The sequence below is a fragment of the Hyperolius riggenbachi genome, chromosome 9, assembly GCF_040937935.1.
Source record: "Hyperolius riggenbachi isolate aHypRig1 chromosome 9, aHypRig1.pri, whole genome shotgun sequence".
Taxonomy (NCBI): Eukaryota; Metazoa; Chordata; class Amphibia; order Anura; family Hyperoliidae; genus Hyperolius; species Hyperolius riggenbachi.
The window spans coordinates 64,923,312-64,947,032 of record NC_090654.1 but is presented as its reverse complement, the minus strand read 5'-3'; the positions used below and the strand labels follow the sequence as shown (position 1 = coordinate 64,947,032).

The window sequence follows — 23,721 nt, the reverse complement described above, 5'->3', positions numbered from 1 at the left end:
TAAACCACAGTTAAGTTATTTTTTAACAAGGGGGGCAATCACTTTTTCACACAGGGCCATGTAGATTTGGAGTTTTTTTTTCTCACTAAATAATAAAAACCATCATTTAAAACTGCATTTTGTGTTCAATTATGGTTTCTTTGACTAATAGTTAATGGTTTTTGATGAGCAGAAACATTTAAGTGTGACAAACATGCAAAAGAATAAGAAATCAGGAAGGGGGCAAATAGTTTTTCACACCACTGTGTGTATATATATATATATATATATATATATATATATATATATATATATATATATATATATATATATATATATATATATATATCAATTTAAATGATGGGAATAAAGTTTATAGCGAGTCACATTTTTAGTGGACAAATACATATACAGTATTGATACATATCTGTACATCAGTTTTGAGGGACAAATTAGGAATAAGGAGGGACAGGTGGATTTGGTTCCCAAAAGAGGGGCTGTCCCTCCAAAAGAGGGACGGTTGAGAGCTATGTAAATTGGAGTAAAGAAAGATTTTACAAACGGGCAAACATTGACTAAATGATTTATAAATGAATACAGGTTTTCGATTGGCAGCAGCTAGGCCACATTTAAACTCAAATAATAGTTTCCAAAGCTTGAGAAAAAGGCCGTTAATAGTAAAACGCAACACAAAACTCCAGAGAAACACAATATTTAATTAAACATCTGCAGGCTGAAAAGACATTTTCTTTTTATAGAAGAAATGGAATTCTCTGTAAATTCTGCACCTGTAACAGGAAATGAAACTTACCTCAGACAACTTCCTGTTCCCATGGGTCTGGAATCACCAGCCTAGCTATAGGGGCTACAGCCCCCAGTGCAAATTTTACCCTGCCCCTCCCCAGTACTGAATATGTTTCAGTACCATGATACAGATAGACAAAACCTGTTCTCCAAGGACAGGCGGAATGTGAGAGAGTTGTAAGCAGGATAACAATGTGTTAATGATTACATTCCAATATCCTAAACACCTACTGTATAGTGGTGTTCAACACTGCTACAGCACCAATGAGTAGCTACTGCAGTGAGTAAAGGAGGGCCCTAGGTGAGTCCTATGCATCCGAGGCCCAGGTGCAGTTGAAGCATCTTTATCACCTATTGATAGTGACTGGAATGGTCTGTGCAGCAGCTGCAAATAATATCATTTTTTTTAATGAAAGTGGAGTGTTCCTTTAACATCCCCCAGCTGGTAGTCATCAGATAGGCGGGAAGTTTTCCCTTCAAAGGTAATCATGATATTCAGCCTCTGTGTAAGTCTAACACTGAAGATGACAGATGCTCAATATGGGTTGCCTGCAGCAACTGTTAGGCCTGGAACCCACTAGGAATCGCTGCAGCGCTGTGTACAGCGATTATTGGTGTGATTGCACTCGCGATTACCTGACGTTTAGAAGTGCTGTAACCTGTAAAGCACTTCCAATTAGCGAATCGCGCATTTAAAAAAATAAATAACTTTATTATACTTACCAGGTGTCTGACTTCTGTTCGTAGCACCGCCCCCTAAAGAAATAGGTCATAGGTGCTTCTCTATGACTAATTAGAGAAGCACCTGTGACTGCTTCCTTTAGGGGGCGGGGCTACAGACAGAAGCAGAAAATGCGGACACTGGGTGAGTAAAATAAAGTTTATTATACTCTCCCGGCTCAGCCCCCCAAAGCGTTGCAAAATCACTTTGAAAAGCGATTTCGCAGCGCTTATTCACTTTAGCGCGCTTAAAATGCTGCATGTCCTGCGATTCCCCCTAATCACAATCACAATAGTAGGTTCCCCGCCACCCACATTCATTGGCATAGCGTTTTTGGAAATCGCTGACGATCCCAAAACACTGCCATTATTGCCCTAGTGGGTTCCAGTCCTAAGTCATCGTTTAAGGTGCTGCACAGAGATGCTACTTGGCTACCGTCAAGATGCTTGTTCTGTTCTATGGAGAAGGGCAGGGTGAACAACCATTGTGCAAAATAAAAGAGGCAACAATAGCAGAAGGCTAGTTTCCACTAGAGGAGAATCGCTGCATTTCCCAACATACAAGTTAGGACAGGGAAAAGCAGCCTGTTGAAATCCTATGCTGTTGTCTGTTTTTTATGCAGGGGGGGGGGGGGGGGGGGCGTCAGGAGGACGCTTCCGAATCCCTATAGCTGTGCATGGCCTGCGTAGAAGGTTTCTGATGCGCCTCGCTTCACAGCTGTGCTGGCTCGCAAGACGCATGCTGTGCGCAGTGGAAACAGGTCCTAAGACAGTCAGCAAAGCCAGGGAACACCTGCACCAGTACTAGAGATATCAAAAGATTGTCTCTGGTGATGACAATCTAGCGTCTGTATGTAGCTACACACTGGAAAGTACAAAAAAAACAGCTGAAAAGGACGTGTGAGCTATGCATCTATAATGAAACTTTCAATGGTACTGGTAACGAGGCACAGAAAGCAATCCCACAGGTACAGGTACAGGTACACGCACGCACGCACGCACACACACACACACACACACTCTTAACGTGTCCTGGGCATGGGATCTCTGTGTTCTAACATTGGCCTCAATTCACTAAGCTTATCTCCTGTCTTTAATAACTCTTCTAGAGTTGTTACCATGGTGATAAGGCATGTAGTATTCAGGAAACATTTTACCTCAGGCAAACCTAAAGTTAACTCTTCTGTCTTTAAGTTAACTCTTTAATCCTTAAAATAACTCTAGAGTTAAAGACAGGCTGTTCATTAACTGCGTGTGAAAATAACTACAGAGGAGGTAACTTAACTACAGAGGAGGTAACTTAACTACAGAGGAGGTAACTTAACTACAGAGGAGGTAACTTAACTACAGAGGAGGTAACTTAACTACAGAGGAGGTAACTTAACTACAGAGGAGGTAACTTAACTACAGAGGAGGTAACTTAACTACAGAGGAGGTAACTTAACTACAGAGGAGGTAACTTAACTACAGAAGAGGTAACTTAACTACAGAAGAGGTAACGTAAGGAATGAAGAGATCAGATAACTCTCTTACTGTGTGGAGGTAAGTTTTCTCTTGCCTTATTATCTCCAGCATGATCTTAGTGAATTGAGGCCAATTATTGTGTCAGTCTTAAAGTGGATCCGAGATAAACTTTTACTCATTGCATAATTGTGTTCCTTACATATAGTTTATAGGGCATTTTGTTTTAATAGTCTAATTCCCTATAAAACTAAACAAGCCTCGCCCACAGCTTTTTCAGAGAGCCTTGGCACTGTAGCAAGGGCTTATGGGAGCTCAGTCTGGGCAGGAGGAGGAGGAGGTTACTAGCCATAGATTTCAGAGGCAGAGGGGAGGAGGAGAGGGGACTGAATTTGTCACAGGCTGAGGGCTGGAGATGCTATCAGCTTGCCTGTGTGTAATGTGACAAAACAAAACAAAACATGGCGGCTGTCATTGTATCACAGGAATAAATAATCATAAACTGTTGAAGCTGTTTGCAGCTAGATTTGCTGTGTAAACTATCTAAACTTTAGATATATATATATATATACATACACATACACACACACACGTTACTTCTTATAGTTAGTTTTTCATCTCGGATCCGCTTTAACAGAATCTTAAAATGGTTAGAAATCAACTAGAAATCACTGCAGTGGAAAGCATGATCGATCGGCCCATTGTTTTCTGATCGATTTACTTGATCGGTACAGACGGAAAATCTAGGTTGATCGGCTGCTGGCAGCCGATCGATGGCCCATAGAGTTGCATTGGATCGAATAGTGCAACACTACATTTCGATCCATGTTCAGTAGATTCCACCTGACAGGCCTCTGACAAGAATCTATCTGATGGTCAAATCTGCTGCAAACCTAGAAAGTGTATGGGTACCCTAACAACGGTACTGGCTTTTCCTGTGGTTCATAAACATCATGTGTCAGCTCTTTAACGTCCCCCTACAGGGGCCAAAATATAACATCAAAAAGCCGGGAACACAAGATAAAACCTACTCTGCTCATTTGCAGAAAAGCTTCTAGCATTGGCAGAAGACCTTGTGGGAACCAGCCCTTATTTTTCTTTCAGGTTGGCCAATAAATAGTATCATCCTGATTTAAAACTGCTATTGCTGATGGCTAACACAGTACAACACTCCTATACAGGGGTTGTCACACGCTGTGATGGCCACAGAGAGAGGCGCAGCAGCCGTTCGCGGCACTGAGCGTTCCTCACACCTGTGCTGCGCTCGGCATGCTGGGGGTTAAGTGAACAGTTGAGACTAGTTTAAACATTGCCAGAGATGTAAATATTGACAGAATAATTGTCACTAATTGCATTCCTCACATGAGCCAATGAGGACTGTGAGGTGTGGAACTTCTGTCAGGACTCATTATACAGAGAAAGCACAGCGTGAGAGGAAGAGGCGACTGCTCCACGTTCCATTTGTAACTGAAATCATCTCAGTCAATCTATTCACAGAGATTCACTAGTGAGTGAGCACCCAGACCACCTGTCTGACAATCCCACCCACAACTGCCTGTGTGTGAGGAAAAAATCACTGCAGATTGGCAGCAGCCACAACCGCCTGTGTGTGAGGAAAAATAATCACTGCAGATTAGCAACAGCCACAACCGCCTGTGTGTGAGGGGAAAAAAAAAAATCACTGCAGACTAGCAGCAGCCACAACTGCCTGTGTGTGAGGAAAAAATCACTGCAGACTAGCAGCAGCCACAACAGCCTGTGTGTGAAGAACAAATCACTGCAGATTAGCAGCAGCCACAAATGCCTGTGTGTGAGGAAAAATCACTGCAGATTAGCAGCAGCCACAACCGCCTGTGTGTGAGGAAAAATAATCACTGCAGACTAGCAGCAGCCACAACTGCCTGTGTGTGAGGGAAAAATCACTGCAGACTAGCAGCAGCCACAACTACCTGTGTGTGAGGAAAAAAAAATCACTGCAGACTAGCAGCAGCCACAACTGCCTGTTTGTGAGGGAAAAATCACTGCAGACTAGCAGCAGCCACAACCGCCTGTGTGTGAAGAACAAATCACTGCAGATTAGCAGCAGCCACAAATGCCTGTGTGTGAGGAAAAATCACTGCAGATTAGCAGCAGCCACAACCACCTGTGTGAGGGGAAAAATAATCACTGCAGATTAGCAGCAGTCACAACTGCCTGTGAGTGAGGGAAAAATCACTGCAGATTAGCAGCAGCCACAACAGCCTGTGTGTGAGGAAAAATAATCACTGCAGACTAGCAGCAGCCACAACTGCCTGTGTGTGAGGGAAAAATCACTGCAGACTAGCAGCAGCCACAACTACCTGTGTGTGAGGGAAAAAATCACTGCAGACTAGCAGCAGCCACAACTGCTTGGGCTTGATTCACAAAAGGGTACTTGTCCATTAGCCGGGCGCATCCGGCAGGTAGTGACAAAACTCCACCAGAGCTACATCTTTCCCTACTATCCATGGCGGCCTGGAGGAGAAATAGTAATTAGCGCCACCTGCCGGATGCGCCTGGCTAACGGATAAGTACCCACAAAAGCATGATAATGTTTACCACGGGCGCGCTATGGTTCGCGTGCGGTTCGCCGCGTGTAAAGGTTTACGCACGCTATGGCAAAGGTTTGCGCGCATTAACATTCGCATGCACAAACCAATACTTTAGCGCACGTGAACGTTAATGCACGCAAACCTTTGCCATAGCGCGCGTAAACCTTTACGCGCGGTGCACCACGCGCGAAGCATAGTGCGGGCGTGATAAGCATTATCACGCTTTTGTGACTCAAGCCCCCTGTGTGTGAGGAAAAATCACTGCAGACTATCAGCAGCCACAGTCCGATCGTATGTGCTCTACTGAGCAGACGCGGCAATATTTACCTACTGCGATCCTGCACAGGCACAGTAGCATCTCTTTGTTTGGGCTAAGGTGGAAATAAGGCTAGGCTATTTCCGCCCTAGGGCTTGTTTCCACTACATGCAGATTGGATGCAGAAAAAACGGGCCTGTTTCCACTAAATGCAATTTTTCTGATGCAGATTTTCCCATCGGCATTGATTGGAGTCAGTTTTTCTGCATCCAATCTGCGTGCAGTGGAAACAGGCCCTTAGCCCGAACAAAGAGATGCTACTGCGCCTGCGCTGGATTGTGGTAGGTAAATATTTACCTTGCAGCTGTTCGGGGAGAGGGGGGGGGGGGCAGGGGGTGTTGGGAGGGGGGGTCGCAGCGCTGAATTGCCAGGATGGAGGAGGATGAGGGATGCCTCTTTAGGATCCAAAGGCTTCCCCCCTCCCGAGGCAAGTATCCCCCAGAGGGTTGGGGTTTTTTTGTTATAGGTTTTCTTTAAAAGGAAATAAATATAGCAGCCTCCATATCTCTCTCAACGCGGGTTCCCTTTATGCAATACCAGTTGCCTGGTGTCCTGCTGATCCTCTAATACTTTGAGGGCTCGTTTCCACCATAGCGAATCCGCATGCGGCGACGAGATGCGGATTCGCTTGTTACACTGAAGTGGCCGGGGCAGTTTCCACATGTGTGGCGTGCGGGAGCGATTTGGCGGCGGGCCAAATCTGCACGACGGGACCCACAGAATTCGCCTGCGTCGGGAATCCGTGCGAATCGCCGCTAATGTATTTAATAGTAAAAACGCATGCGTTTGTTACATGCGTTTTTACCCGCGATTTCGCGTGCGATTTCGCACCTTTTTCAATGTTATTTTGCCCTGGCAGTGTCATGGTTAATTTCGCATGGCACCCTGCCATGCGAAATCGCACGCGAAATCGCGGGTAAAAACGCATGCGGAAACGCATCCGCATGCGTTTTTACAAGCGTCGGAATGCCGGCGAAATCGCGTCGCAACAGTGGAAACGGGCCCTGAGCCATAGATCCTAGCAGATCAGGTGTTCCTGGCATTATTATCAGATCTAACAAGATTAGCTGCATACTTGTTTCTGGTGTTATTAAGACACTACTGCAGCCAAATAGACCAGCAGGCCAGCCAGTCAACTGGTATTGTTCAAAAGGAAATACATATGGCTGCCTCCATATCCCTCTCACTACAGTTCAGTTGCCCTTTAAGCCACCAGTAAGCATGAAAAATACTCAGAATAATTTTTCACACTGCCTTTCACACATTTGTTTGGTACTTTTTCAAGTGCAAAGTCCTGAAAAATTATTTTAAACTGAGGATGAAAAATTATCTCCCAAGAGAAAATGCAGGAAAAAAAGAGAGAATTGAATAAGGGCCTATATGTTAAAGGGGCACCCTGTCTAAAAATAATTTTCAGTCATAAATGGAGTTTAGTGGAATGAGATGACTTGCCTGTTATGCTAACCATACACAGGTGAACATCAGCCCCATATGACATGAGATTGATTTGAGGAAATCTAATCAAGAATGAATTGCACCAGTAGTGTTGTATGCAGTACAAAGCTATGCAGCCGTTGCTCCTCCCCCTGCCCACTCCATGGGGATTGACGAAAATGTGCAAGTACCCTACTGATGTATAAACCACCCAAAATGACTATATCCTCCTTCATATGCAACAGGTGGAAACTCCCACAGGCAGAGGGGAGCTCCTCACCATGGCTGCGGCAAGTGTCCAGCCAAAGGCGTAACTACAAATCATGCCCCCCCCCCCCCCAGCAAAACTCGGATGGGGCCCCCTAGTGTTAACATCCTTTTCTTTGCCTACCCCTTGTGACCCTCACAGCTTGGAGACCTTTCTTGCAAGGGTCATAAAACAAGTGTGGACACATCATAATCATCATATCCATAACAAGGGTAGCCACAAAAACACATGATCTAAATTAAGGCTGGTCCCCTTTATCGGAGGGAGGGAGTGAAGCAGTGGTTCAGGCCCACCTTACAGCTCTGCCGCTTAACACCTCCCCCCCCCCCTCCCGCAGCCCAGCAAGTAAAAAAAAACAACAATATGGACATTTCTCCATCGTCGCTCCTCCTCTGACAGGTTCTGCGGTTTATTATTTTCTTATTCGCTGTCGCTCTGATGTAATTGGCTTGAAAGCCTGAGTTTTGCCTCCCCCGCCTAATTTACCAGCTAATTATGTAATAACACGTCTGAGTTTTGTGGTTCATTTCCAGCCAGCTCACTAACGATATGATAATAACCCGCGACAAACGAGGTGACAAATCCCTAATTACTTAACACTAAACTGCAGCCTCTGAGCCCCCCCACCCCAGAGATGACCTGATGACACCAGGCCTGGCGAGTGTCCTTGAGACTCCCTCAATGAGCTCAGACAGATTACAGAACAGGGGGGGATTAGGTGGACAGTAATGCCAAAAAGAGCCTGTTTAGCAATAAGTAGAGTCCTGGTGGTAAAATGGTTAATAAGAGAAGGGGGGAGATGCCGATAATGTCCCCATGTGCCATCTGTCAGGGTAATACAGTGCTTGTGTGTGAAGGACATCGGATGTGACAGCTCGTCCTGGTCACTTTATGTTCAGGTGGTGGGTTTTTTCACAAATAAATTCACAGTAGCGGTCGGTCTGGTAGTTATTTTGTCGCCTGCAGTAAAGTCTCGGGTTCAGTTCAGCTAATGATTCCCTGCAGGGGCCTCAGTGTGGACAGTACATGGCCGCAGGGAAAAGATGAGCGCAGTGAGTCACAATGTACGACTGATGTACAACACACGACCTACCGACCCCGACACCTACTTCCGGCCTGTTTACTGGGAGACAACTGTTACTAAATGGACTTTTATCAAACTTTGCAAGTTTGTGGTGTAAGGAGCATCAGAATCTTATCTATCCATTGAGTCATCATTCTCTTTAAAAGACCACTATCGTGAAAAATTGCAACATTTAAAATAGACGTGTGCACATACTTATAAGAGGTACATGTTTCCCTGGGTAAAATGCAGTAAAAATTACTTTACTCCTATATTGCTGTCACCTACAGTTGGCAGTAAAGATCTGACAGGTTTTGGACTAGTCCATCCCCTCATGGGGGATTCTCAATATCTCAGTTATTCTTTACAAAAGCAATCCCAGGATAGGATCTATATAAAAGATGTCGGCCAGCCAGGATACACATTAGCACACTATATTGGCGGTTGGCCTGAGAAACTCCGATTCAGTAAGAGCTTTTGAAACTAAAGAAACTCCTCTATGAGGAGATGGATTAGTTCAAAGCCTGTCAGATCTATCAGATTTTTACTGCCTAGGGACAGCAACATAGGAGAAAAGTCATTTATAGTGTGTATTAATATGGGAGCAATGCACTTCTTGTACACACGTTTTACATTTTACAATTTTCCTTTAAATGGATCCTGCTGTATATCCAGGTACTGTATATGAACTTACTACTGTATAGTAAATGAGAAGTGTTTACTAGGAAAGTACAGTCTGCTACTGTTCATAGCCATATAAAGTCTTCCTTTTCCTAATCCAGCTGAAAACTGCACTGAAACTCCACCATAGCATGACTGGATTTGCAACTCTACCTGGCCTCTCTCCTTAGGCCTGGTACACACCATGCAATTTCCAATCAGATAGATGGGTCTATAGATAATTTCCGACAGGTCCGATCAGAGTTTTTCTTTCTGATCACTTCCATGCAAATCGATCGGAAATCAGATTGGACCTGTTTGAAATTATCTATTCGACTCATCAATCTGACAAGAAATTGCATGGTGTGTACCAGGCTTTAAGCCCCATCTACACCCTACAATTTTTTGTCCAATTCGATTCATTGATTTGATTCAATCCGTCATGTCCGATCGGGATTCGATTTGATTAAATTTGCCATTGCAAAACGATGGCGAATTGAATCGAATCCCGATCGGACATGTCGGATTGAATCTAATGGGACAAAAAATTGTAGGGTGTAGATGTATTAGACAGCATGACTCATCAGAAGAGATGGGGTGAGGAGGGAGATAAAAGAGTGGTTGGCAGAGCTGCAGATGAAATCATGCTATGGTCCAATTTTACCACAGTTTCACCTGGCCAGATTAGAAAGCGAAAAAGGTTTACAGGGCAAGAAACAGTAACAGCACTTTAGCAAACACTTGTCTTTCAAAATATAAAATAGAATATAGTAACTGTGGGGGAAAAATAAAAATAAAAAAAAATATCAGTTCTATGATTTGATGAGAAAGATCAGGGCCAGATTTGTATGTTCTACTGCCCAAGGCCCACTGTCACCAACCCCAGCGCCCACCCTCCCCCTTTATGTGCTGTTCTTTGCCATCTTGTACTGTCCTTCACTGATGCGGACCGGGTCTTTGACTGCTGCGGTTTACATGTTTAACAGTTTAACTGTCTGTGTGTGCCAGCCCGCCCCTTGCTTCCTAGTGCCCTAGATCATGGCCTTGGTAACCTTGCCTCAAATCCAGCCACAAGAATGATTCAGGTTCCTTTTACACTTACCCACTGCATGACTCTGCGTTACATTTCCCCACAACAAGGACTATGCAAGTCTATGGAGACTTATACACGTGATGTGATGTGACAAGTACACCGGAAGTATCCAAACCGCCACAATCCTGCAGTGTGTTGTCGCATGATCTGTGCCTACTACACGGATTATGCAGTAATGCAAGTCAATGAGCGACGCAGCAAGTGTGAATGATGGGAACGCTCGGACCTACGAGAATCCCAGTGATGTACTTCCTGTCCAGCAGGGAGTATGTCACTGTGCGGGGGAGGCACTATGCATGGTAGCACAGGGTCATATGAAGGCTGGTTTCCACTACTAATGAGTGTGAAACCGGCCTGAATGTTAGAGTCACAATGTATTGCATCACTGATTTTGGCCTTGCTTTAAGATAGTGGCATGCTGCTGCCATTATTTATCGTAATAACTGACTCGTCATCTCTAACGCTTCTCCTTATTAAGGTTTGCTGGAAGAACTAATAAGATCTGCATACAGTTGGTAAAGAGAGAGACAATCTGCAACAATCTGTTGTCTTTTTCTGGTAATCTGCAACAAGGGAGAGAATATTTCAGATGCACTGGGAGAAGTTTCGAGGCACATTTTTGTGCCCACATCACAGCTAGTTTATCAGGGGCATTGCTAGTCCCAAAGATCAGTGGCACGTGCCCCTGATCTATTCTGGGGTGCCCTGGATGTACCCCAGGCAGAGTAGAGCCACCACAGCACCCAGCATGGCACCACACACTACCCAGCATGCCCTACAGAGGCACCACAGTACCCAACATGACACCGTAGCACCTAGCATGGCACTACAGCACACAGAAATGGGGGGTATCCTGGGTACTATGGTGCCTCTCTATGTGGACAAATTGGGTGCTGTGATGCCATGCTAGGTGCTGTGATGCCTTCATGGGGGCACGCAGGGAGCTGTGATTGTTCTGTGGGGGCATGCTGGGAGTTGTTTTGCCTCAATGGGAGGTCCGTGGAACCATGGGAGGGGATCCGCTAAAAGGTCAGGGAATGATATGGGAGGATTGCTAGCAGAGCTTGCCCAGCAGAAAGCCAGACCAGCCAGCACAGAAGCAAGGTAACTCTGCCTAGTTATGTTATGCTTATTTATGTGATATGCTGCATCTTTTTTTAATTAATGGAGATGGGGGCTTCATCCAACAGGCCTACTTAGACTGCTGTTAAGTTCATGTAATTTTGGCTCCACCCATGACCACATTCTGGTGTATGGCGACACCCATTTTTTGTCTGGAGTGCCCAAAAGTGCGCCGGATCTCTTGGGATCCTAGCAACGCCCCTGGTAGTGTAACACATAATAACAGCCACTGTAAGTACACTAACAATTGAAATAAGGCCTGAATTGTTAAATATTTATATTAAATAGGTTATTTAATTGTTTGTTAAAGAACATTATCTTTTCCACTGGCATCCCAGCAACTGAAGACAAGTAAAACTTGCACTGTGAAGAGCAGGAGCACATTGATGAGTCATCACTGTGCTGCCTCCTCGTAAAAGGAAAACAGGTAGCACGGCTTTGGTTTTCCCTCTTTCAGGCAATTTAGTACAGGCAATCGATCCAGCCATACTAGCTGTGCATATTCTTTAAGTGAATAAATAACTGTATTAGATGGTGCCCTTGTAGGTTTGTCTACAGTTTTGCGTGAAATGTGGCTGCTGAAGCTTTAAATGGTTTTATGATGTTATTAGGCCAACCAGAGACACCCCCCACCCCTGAATGTCCCAGATGTGCCTCCAAGGGCTGCACATGGTGCTGGGTGAGAGGAACCGGCTGCACACATCCAGGACTGGCTGTTCTCAGGAAAAGGATTGTTCGGAAAGATGTAAAGGTATAACCTGTGAATCTGGCGATGAGAATTATAAATGCGGCATCCAATGGAATTTCCAGAAAGAAGCTCCTCTACAATGTGGCGATTATTCTGCGCAGAGGAAGTGCTGGATTGTGAACCTGGGGAGGGTGGCGGCTCTGCAGACACTTTGGGGTTACATGTAACCAGCATCGCTGTCTGGCAGGTTTAACCACTTCACAGCCCAGAAGTCTCTCTGCACAGATAATGGCTCACATACGAGCTCCGAGACCCGGCGGCGGTTAATAGCGCGGCCTCCTGCTGAGCCGTGAGGGGTTAACAAGAGCTGATTTATTGCCAGTAAATACGAGAGCTGATTTGGAGCCCCACAAAACATCTCATTAGCAGAAAGTTTAATGTAGCCTTTCATGTAGGAAGAAGAGGAGTTTATGAGGAATGGAGTGGAAGGCGAAGGGGAGAGCACAGCCGCCTCACAGAGACACCGCTCTGGACGCCAGGCACTCACTCCTCACTCACGTAACGCTGTGCTTCACACAATGGGCTATCACAACAGGAGAAACTCCTTTCAGTTTGAAAGGTACCATTTCCAATTCAGTGGAACAGTCATGAAAATAATGGTTGGAAAAATTCTCAGTCAGCAAACAGGAGAGATAGAAACCTTGCAGTTGACTTATAAAAGCACGTAAAGGAGAAAAGGCAGAGCAGCCAATTATAATGCTATTTTCATTCAGGGCCGGATTTAAGCCAAGGCCGCATAGGCCATGGCCTAGGGCACCACAGGATTAAGGGCGGGTGGGCGGGCAGCAGGCTATACTGGGGGAGGGAGAAGGGTCACCTGGCTACTTATACTGGAGGGAAAGGGGGTCATCAGGCTATCTATACAGAAGAGGGTGGAGAGCTTCTTCTACGAGAGGGAAGTGGGGGAAGGGGGCTAAGGGGTCATAAAGCTAACTATACTGGAGGAAAGGAAGGGGGGGGGGGGTCATTAGGCTATCGAAACTGGAGGAGTTGGGAGAAGGGCTGACTACCTATACTGGGGGGGGGGGGGGGTCATCTGACTGCCTATACTAAAGGTGAGGGTCAACAGGCTTCTAATACTGGAGGGAGGGAGAAGGGTTCTCTTGATACCTATACTGGGGGAGGGGGTCATCTGGTTACCTAAATTGAAAGGGGGCAGCTGCTGACAGTGGCCTTGGGCGGTAAAGAGTACAAATCCAGCACTGGTGTCATTTAGTCATTAGGACACCTGAAGTGAGGGGGCTACCATATTTATTTCCTTTTAAAGTTCACCCGAAGGGAATTACACACCTGAAACCAGAAAATTCAGTCAGACTTCGGTCAGATCTCATCTTCATGCTTGTTCAGGGACTATGAATAAATGTACTAGAGGCACAGGATCAGCAGGACAGCCAGGCAACTGGTATTGTGTAAAAGGAAATAAGTATGGCAGCCTCCATTTTCCCCTTACATCAAGAGTCTTTTAAAACCTGATTGGTTGCTCGGGGCAACTGCTTCAAATTTGCTTTCCCCTTTCTTGAGAAATGTGCCCTGCTGTACACATGTTCTCTCTCTCCTGTGCCTCCCCGATTACTGTATGCCTGGTACACAACATGCAATTTCCTGTCAGATAAAAAGATGAAATCAATTTCTGATATGTCCGATCTGCTCCTGATCCATAACGGGATCAATTTTGTGCAGATCTGAGAATCAAATTATTGACTGAAAACAGATTGGACATGTCCGAAATTATTGATTAGACCTGTCGGGAAATTGCATTGTGTGTATTTACATAATTACAATTGCATGTCACAGACACTACATACTGCCCTTATATTTATTATATGTCTCTTACTTTCTCTTACCCCTATGTTTGGTATATACACAGGAGCTACATTTGTGAGATGTTGGCAAGTTGGTTCTCCGCAGTTTTGTTTGAATTGCAGGTCGCAGAACACCCTAAAATTACTCAAATGAATGTTTTCACCACTAACAGCTTGGTGTGGTTGCTGGAGATGTCAGCGTACTTTAGTGTGGTGTGAATGTTGGTAAAAACTGGCTGCAAGATTTGCCCAATGTTTCTGTAACCTAACATGGAATTATTAATCTCCTCTATTCTAGATACATCCCCACTAATGTAAAATCAGGGCTGTGGAGTCGGTCCAAAAATCCACCGACTCCGACTCCTCAGTTTAGGATTCCACCGACTCCGACTCCACGACTCCGACTCCTCTAATTTGCATATTACAATTTTGTTGATTAAAAGTATGTAACATGAAATTCGTCTCTTAACTGCCAACGCTTAGGAATTTTACAAGACAACTGAAGTGAGAAGGATATGTAGACTACGATATTTATTCCCTTTAGACTAAAACTAGTCCTTGGTAAGAGTACTTGTAAAAGGTACAAACCGGAACAAAGAACATCTATCAGGCCCTAGGCAATGTAAGTGTGGGTACATGTAAGAATGATGTGCAGGTACTCTGCAGGGGAATGAGGAGATTGTAAACAGACAACACCTCTGTGTTCAATGTGCACAGCATTCTCACTGGATTCCCTGCAGCTCTGTGGGGAGTGCATATGTAGAGTATAGTACTACTGTGTAACAAAGTAAACCTGAGACAGATGAAATTAAAGTTTTATACATACCTGGGGCTTCCTCCAGCCGCCTTCAGGATAATCAGTCCCTCGTTGTCCTCCTCCACCACCTGGATCTTCTGCTATGAGTCCAGGTACTTGAGCCAGTCAGGCGTAATGCGCATGCACACACTCCGCCGCCAGGAGCATACTACACCTGTGCAGCACTATTGCGCAGGTGCAGAATGTTCCTGGCTGTGGGAGCGGCATGCGGCCGGACAGCGCTGACTGGCTGAATTACCAGGACTCATAGCAGAAGATCCGGGTGGTGGAGGACAGCGAGGGACTGATTAGCCTGAAGGGGGCTGGAGGAAGCCCCAGGAATGTATAAAAAAATTTTTTACTTTTCATCCGTCTCAGTTACCCTTTAATTTGTAGTCACCAAACCAAATTTTAATAACATATCAAATTATTTGATTTCATCAGCAAAGGGAGTGCATACATTTGCATAAATCAGCATCAATGCAGAATTATTTCCATCTCGTTGACCATCTCTATTAGTGACACAGCTACACATCACGCTTTATTCTTACAGCATAGATGTTATTTAGTATATATAAGAGATTCCTGTGTACACATTATATATACAGTCACAATCAGATATGTATATCTGACCTTAAAAATACGGGGACTGCTTTATTAAAGCAGCACAAGTAACTAATTTTGATTGGTTTATTTCATTTTTGTGGACTAAGCACAGCTATTACTGTATATATGCTGTATATATACATTATTTTTAATGACTATTATCTGAGAAATAGAACATTTTATCATATTTTCTATTTTAATTACAGTTACAAATTCATTAGGAGTCGGAGTCGGTACATTTTTTCCCGACTCCGACTCCAGGCACCCAAAATTGCCCGACTCCACGACTCCGACTCCACGACTCCGACTCCACAGCCCTGTGTAAAATACAGTTCCTCAAGCCTTGTTCCCATTGTGCTCCATTCGCGGTGGCCAGTTTTTGACGCTTTTTTTTTCGATTTATGGGCATTGGATGTTTTCGTTAAGCACTTTTCTAAGCTCTTTTACAGAGCAATTGCGTTTTTTTCACTTCCTGACGTCAGGAAGTGAACTCTTTGATTCGGAAAAGAATAAATACAATGTATTTATTCTTAAAAATGCTCCAGCAATTGCTGCACACAGCGATTTTGTGAGCGTTTTGCGTTTTCCTAAACCTTCCATTGAGGCGGAATCAAAAATGGCCCATGCACCGCTTTTGTTAGCGGAACGGAAACAAACCACTCAGATGTGAACTTTCTCATAGAAAATCATGGCACAAGCTCTTTCAGGGCGATTTTCAAAAACGCCCCTAGTGTGAACAAGCCCTAACTTAGTTTATAGCACTCCTCCTAATGTCCACTTCAACATAACACTATACAACAACACAACGCTCCACAACATAACACAATACAATACAATGATGCAACACAACAACATAACACAATGAATCACAACATAAACCAATATAGAATAACACAACGCACCACAATATAAGAACACAATGCACCACAACATACACAACACACCGGATAACGCAAACCAATAGAACACAATGGGGCGCTGATGCACTAACTAGAGGTAATATTGCCGTGCAGAAATAGTGCATGGCAATATTACCGGTACTACCGCTGGAGTGTACCGCGAGTTACACTATTAGCACGACCTGCTGTACTCTAGTAGCACTGCTACAGTAATGTGCATCACCTTAGCAATGTTTGCGGTACTCGAGTCTCCGTATGGCAATATTAGACTAGAATTGTACAGCGAATGCGTGGTCCCATTCACACACATTCTCAATCACACTCCCTTCACTGGAAGACAACTGAGGGGACCCAGGGGGGAAGGGGGGGGGGGGGGGAGTGTCCTGGAAGGAGCCCCAGGTACGAAGAAAAAAAAAAATCTACCTTTTTTCCTTTCCTTTTTTTTTTAAGAGTTCAGGCATGAGGGTTATATACATTCTTCTCTTCCTTACCCTGCCCACTGGAAGGCACTCCCCATAGCAACAGAACATGCCACTTGGCTGCAGTTCTATGAGTTTGTGCACGGAACTCTTGCTCTAGGGCCTGGTGCACACCAAAACCCGCTAGCAGATCCGCAAAATGCTAGCAGATTTTGAAACGCTTTTTCTTATTTTTCTGTAGCGTTTCACCTAGCATTTTGCGGTTTTGGGAAGCGTTTTTGGTGTAGTAGATTTCATATATTGTTACAATAAAGCGGTTACTGAACAACTTCTGTAACAAAAACGCCTGCAAAACCACTCTGAACTGCCGTTTTTCAGAGCGGTTTGCGTTTTTCCTATACTTAACATTGGAGGCAGAAACGCCTCTGCAATCCAAAAAAATGCCTCACCCCGGGAGTATGCGTTTCAGCAAAACGCCTCCCGCTCTGGTGTGAACCACCCCATTGAGATACATTGACCAAGCGTATCCGCAAGCGGCTGCAAAAACGCCAGAAAACTCGCTCGGTGTGCCCCAGCCCTTCGACAGTGTTTCTCAAACCTGTCCTCGTGACTCCCCAATGGTGCATGTTTTGCAGGCAGCCTCACCTATGAGCAGGTGGAGTAATTAAGGCCTCTTTACCACGGACTGTTAGGGCTCGTTTCCACTGTAGCAGTGCGGAATCGCCTGGATTCCACCGCTGAAGAAATCGCATGCGGCTGCGTTTCCCCATGCGGATTTACCCGCGATTTCGTATGCGATTTCGCATGGCAAGGAGCCAGGCGAATTTAACCATGTCACTGCCTGTGTAAAATTCCATTGCCTTTCATGCGAAATCGCATGCGAAATCGTGGGGAAATCCGCATGACAAAGCCGCATGCGATTTCCCTATTGAATGCATTAGCGGCGATTCGCCCGCATTCCTGCCACACGCGAAATCTGACGACCCTGTCGTGCAGATTTTTCCCGCACCGAAAAACGCCGCCGCCGCACACGTGGAAACAGCCCCATCCACTAACATTGAGTATGCGAATCTGCATGCAGTGCCCGCATGCAGATTCGCTATAGTGGAAACGAGCCCTTAGGGCTCTTTTCCACGAACTGTTGAGCTGTGTGCTCAGCAAGCATTTACCAGGCAGCAGTGAGCAGTTACCAGTCAGAAGAAAGCAGTTGTGAGAGTTTGGCCCAGTGCACACCAAAACTGCTAGCAGATCGTCAAAACGCTAGCGGTTTTTGGAGCCGATTTCTAGGCATGTTTAGAGACGTTTTCTAATCATGCCTAGCGTTTTTGGGAGCGTTTTTTGTGTAGCAGATTACAAATACTGTTACAGTAAAAGCTGTTACTGAACAGCTTCTGTAACAAAAACACCTGGAAAACCGCTCTGATGTAGCGGTTTGCGGTTTTCCTATACTTTACATTGAGGCAGAAACGCTTCTGAAACTGCAAACGTGCAGCAGGAGGCACGTTTGCAGTTTGCTTAAAACCTCAAACCGCCGGTGTGCACCATCCCATTGAAATACATTAGCCAAGCGTTTTCACTGGCGGATGCGGTTGGCGGATCGCTCGGTGTGCACTGGGCCTTTGAGAGGCATTTCACTGCCTATCAACAGTCCCAGCTAGGTGGATTCCATGTAGCTGAGACACTAATTACCCCAGCTGTGCATAGGTGAGCTTTCCTGCAAAACATGCACCGTTGGAGAATCATGAGGACAGGTTTGAGAAACACTGTAGGAGGTCAGGAGAGAGGTAATGCCTGTGTGCACGGGCCTTTTGGCTGACAGCATTGTGCTTCTTTTTCTCCTCTCTGAGCGCTACTATGCAAGGCATTCCCCCCCCCCCCCCCCCCACAAAAAAAATTATATAATATATATGCCCAGTTTGTTTGAGTGTTTACAGGCAGTGAAATGCCTCTCAAACTCTCACAACTGCTTGCTGCTGCCTGGTAACTGCTCACTGCTGCCTGGCACACAGCTCAACAGTTTGTGGAAAAGAGGCCTTAAGTTTGCAACTTTTCAGCCTGATAATACTTTTTATACACCTGACACCCTTATCCAAAAAAATCCTCGATTGCTGTATTGTAAAGCTGGGATCACCAGATTACCACTCTATTCTACTCAAACAGCATCCTCCAATTTCCAGGTGGAGAGCACTGTAGGCTACTATATCGCATCAACTGGATTCACGGGGAATAGATGTATCAGGTCCTAGTCCTGAATAACTGCCGGTGCCTTGTCTCAGCCGGATTGCTCCCACGGCTAATGGATACTCCAAACAACAAAAGAGACGGCACACCACTGGCTGCAACAAACTGTTGTATTCACGAACAAGTACACTACATGTTACGGAACATTACTTCCTTCATCAGGTGACAAACAGCAAGTGAATAAACAAGCACCAATATATATACTCATAAGGTCACCACACCCATGGTGACTCCACCCCTTTCATCAATTAACCCATTGTCCAAAATCCCAGTCTATAGTCATATGGCACTCCATTACGGCTACCAAACTTTAAATAAATAACTGACCGTGATTCAGGCACTTCCGCAATGGACTGCCACTGAACCACCTAAAAAAGGGAGGAAACAAACAATAACATGTAAACAACCATTATATGTACAAAAGTTTTTTTACATCACTAATCATTATTGCACTATTGGCCCGAATAACTTAATCTATAAAAAACACTTTAAGGGCAGCCTCTCGTTCATGCCTCTAGGGGCCACCACATCTAAATGGTGGATCCACTTCGCCTCTTTTTGCTTTAATAACTTTTCTAAGTTACCTCCTCTAGTTGAAGGGTCCAAGGCCTCCAGTACGCACCACCTCAGTTGCGCCGCACCATGGCCTGCCACCCCAAAGTGCCTCGCAACTGAGGTGTCGTAACTCTTACGTTCTCCCATGGCATACCTAGTAATCGCTCTCTTGTGTTCTTGAATGCGAGTTCTAACTGGTCTCGTGGTCTCCCCTACATACATTAGGCCACATGGGCATTTAAGCCCATATATGGCCCAAGGGGTGGAACAGTAATGTCTCTCCCTGATCACGATTTTTCGTCCAGTATGTGGATGGCAAATGGCTTCTCCCCTTATTATGCCGCTACATACATTGCAATTCAAACACGGGTGGGTCCCTGTTTTTCCTGTACTCAACTCCTTTATGTTGGGGGCAGTATCTGTATGCCTAACTCTGTCAAGTATAGTCCTACCTCTCCTAATTGAAAAAAAGGGTTCATCTTTAAATAAAGGTCCCAATTCTTTATCCGTACTCAAGAGGGGCCAAAATTTACGTATGGAATTTTTGATAAGCATTGTGTTCTTTCCTAAATTGGTTACAAACGGTATCCCTTTCTGGTTTCTAGTTCTACCTGTTTTATGCAGCAATCTATGTCTGTCTAAAGTCGACACTTCCTGTCTAATTTCCTCAATATTGTTTACATCGTAACCCTTCTGTACAAATTTGTTACTTAATAACCGGCTGGCTTTCATGTACTCATCATCACTGGTGCAGATCCGCCTGGCCCTGAGGAACTGCCCCCTTGGAATGGCTTTCACAACATGCCCTGCATGATGACTATCATGCCTTAACAAATTGTTGCGATCTGTCGGTTTGCAAAACAATTTAGTAACGAACCGACCATTGGATATCTTAATGGATACATCCAGAAAATTGATACTATCCCTAGACGACTCTAAAGAGAATTTAATTGTAGGGTGCATGTGATTCACTTCCTCCACCATTTCCAGGAGCAATTCCTCAGGGCCTTTCCATAACAGCAGCACATCATCTACAAACCGAAAATACTGAAAAATGTATGTTTGATACTTTGCATTGCTTAAAAACATAACCCGCTCCAGTGACTCCACAAAAATATTCGCGATGGATGGAGCGGCCGGAGAACCCATGCTCGCTCCTTGTCTCTGTACATAGAAGTCCTCATGGAACTTGAAATAATTAGATTTTAATATGAGCTCTAAGCAGTCCATCAAAAAATATATTAATCCATTGGACAAGTTCGTCTCCAGCAATCTCTCCTCAATCACAGATATAGCCTCCTCCTGAGGGATTGCCGTAAACAGACTTTGAATGTCCAGGCTGCAAAATATCATGTCCTCAGGTATTTCAGTGATACTCTCCAACCTCACCAGTAGGTCTGTAGTGTCTTTCAGGCAGTGTACAAATGAGGATACAATAGGTTGCAGATAAGTGTCCAGGAACCCCGCCAATGGATATAGTACCGAGCCCCGACTGGACACAATGGGGCGTCCTGGGGGGTCCCTCAACTGCTTATGTATCTTGGGTAGAAGATATAATAGCGGTACTCGTGGGAATTCAGTTGTAAGGCCCTTGGCCACCTTACTCTCTATAACTCCATCCTCTACTGCTGATTTTAACAATATGTCTACTTTTTCTTTAATCTCAGGAGTGGGGTCACTGTCACACCGCTTGTAATGCGTTTCATTGTGTACCTGCCGAAATCCTTCTTTTAGATACTCCTGTAGATCTTGAATGACCGTGGCTCCCCCCTTATCTGCTTTGGTGATAATGATACTGGAGTTCTCCCCTAAGCTCCTAAGGGCCTGTTTCTGTGCCAAGGTCAAATTAAAATGTGCATACTTGGTACTGTCCCATCTCTGCTTTATATCACGTTTAACTGCCTTTTCAAAAAGATCAATAACAGGATAATGCTCATCTGGACACCAATCCGATTTCTGTAGATATTTAGACAGTCTGCTATCCATACTAGTGTCATTTGTTGCATCTTTAAAATACGCCTTTAATCTAAGCCTTCTGGTAAATTTAAACATATCCACTTCCCAATCAAACATGGAATCACACTGCGTGGGTACAAATCCAAGTCCTTTCTCAAGAACCGATTGTTCAATTGGGTCTAATGTGTGTGAGGAGATATTAATAACGTTGCTCACCTTATCTAATTCCTGTAGGCTACTATAGTCTGCAGAGCAGTACAATTCACATGCTGTTTGGCAGTTTATAAAAGTAGCAGTATGCAGTCATAATGCAGGTGAATGGGCCATGCACTGCTACTTATCCTGGCAATCAGTAGTGGTTTTAGCTGCCATACGGTTTCTCCATTCTAGTGAATAGAACTGAGAATTGCCTGTTAGAGTAATTACAGTACAACTGCAGCAGTGATTGCCGTACAATAAAATGCAATCATCCTTTTATAAATCTGGTGTTGTAAAAGCACCAGGTTTTGAAAAGTGGAAAAGGGAAGAAACAATGTGTAATCAAACCTCCACTTCATAAACAGGCCCCATCAAAAGGTTATGTGAACTTACAAGTAAACACAGTCCAAAATGGACACTAGTCTATTTAAGGGGGACCTGAAGATGAAATATATATAAAGTTTCACTTACCTGGGGCTTCTGCCAGGACCATGCAGCCTCTCTGTGCCCACGCCATTTCCAAACAATCCTCCGTTCCTCCGCCGTGGCTCACTTGTAAGTCGCCGTCCACAGTGCCTGCACAGCCCTGGACACACATACTCATATGCACAGTACAAGAAAATCTCCACTGCGCCTGCGCAGTACACTCCCAGCAACAGGAGCACGAACGAGGTCGTTAGCAGCCAGGGCCACACAGGCACAGTGGACAGCGGCTTCCAGAAGCGAAAGTGAGCTGTGTCAGGGGACCGAAGGATTGTTTGGTAACACTGCGGGCACAGAGCGGCTGCAGGGGGCTGGCAGAAGCCCCAGGTAAGTGAAACTTTTTTATTTTCAGGTCCGCTTTAAGGGGGCTTAGCTGGAAACATCGGGAACAGTTCTCCAATCACAGCACCATCTACCACACAAAGGGCTCTATTCACAATAACATGTGCGGTAACTTTTTGGGGTGAAACATTACCTCCAGTGATAATTACCGATTTTTTTTGAATATTCACTAAAAATGTACCAAGTGCGATAAATGTTTGATAAAAGTGCAGTTAAACAGGTGATAAAACCGGTGTTTAAAAGTCAGTAATATGTACGGAAATAACGTTTTTTGACTACTGAAGGGCAGCCCATGTACTTGTCACCCATTACACAGAGACGACCCAGGAAAGCCTGTCACATTTAAAGTGGGACCTGAACTCTTGCGCAGGACAGAAGGAAAACATATAGAAATGCACCCTGTATGTATATAATTTAGCCTGTCTAATTCTCCCTCATCTGTGAATAATTACAACTGTAATTTGAGCTCTCAGCTGTGCCAGCTGGCTACCTCAGCAGAGCAAATAATTTGTAAACACAGGATGTTAACCCTATGTCTGCTTCCATGAAAGCAGGAAGTACATACACTGGAGATTTTTTGCTGGATTTATATCACCTGTAATAAAATGTTTTTCTTTAAAGGTTATTATGCTGTTGCTTATCTTTTAGAGCAGAGAGGAATTTCCTCCTCGGCATCTATTAAATCATCTAAAAGACTGTACGAGGTCTGTCTTCTGTGTAAAATTGACAAACTCAAGCAAACAAAGCTCAAAAGGCTCCATCCTAAAGGCCAACAGCAGAGAAGTGAAAATTATCACCTACCATTTGTAGGTGATAAAAAAAATCCTTAATTAACACAAACTATTCAATTGACAATCTCAAATTGGAGATACATTTTGAGGTAATTAAAGCACTTTTACCCCATGAGGTATTTTAGGGAGAAAAAAAATGTGTGAATTTCAAAATGGAGATTATGGCTATCATTCATAAAGGAGCTGTCGGTAAGGGGAATCAATGCGGGAAAACACCACTGCCGGTATTTTGACTTCTGGGTGGGCGTTCATAAACAAGTATCCATGTGCGGTAGCAGTGCGGAGATTCCCCGAACTAGGCTGGCGGTAGGTTTGCGGAGACACAGAAGCTGCCGAGTTGATACATTTCTCCGTGTTCCGCTCTGCTGCAGCTGCCTGGGAGGTCTGTGTGTCTC

General features: G+C 44.7%; 1 long non-coding RNA gene across 2 annotated transcripts in view; it reads right to left on the bottom strand.

Moving 5' to 3' along the window:
* The window catches only part of LOC137532459 (uncharacterized), a 310,063-nt gene that overhangs the window by 285,186 nt on the left and 1,156 nt on the right, over positions 1 to 23,721 (bottom strand). The window contains exon 2 of one of the 2 annotated variants that reach the window (XR_011023935.1): positions 19,329 to 19,369. The exons of the other annotated variant lie outside the window; for it this stretch is intronic. This is a non-coding gene — a long non-coding RNA (uncharacterized lncRNA). The remainder of the gene's footprint in view (positions 1 to 19,328; positions 19,370 to 23,721) is intronic. 2 annotated transcript variants of the gene reach the window in all.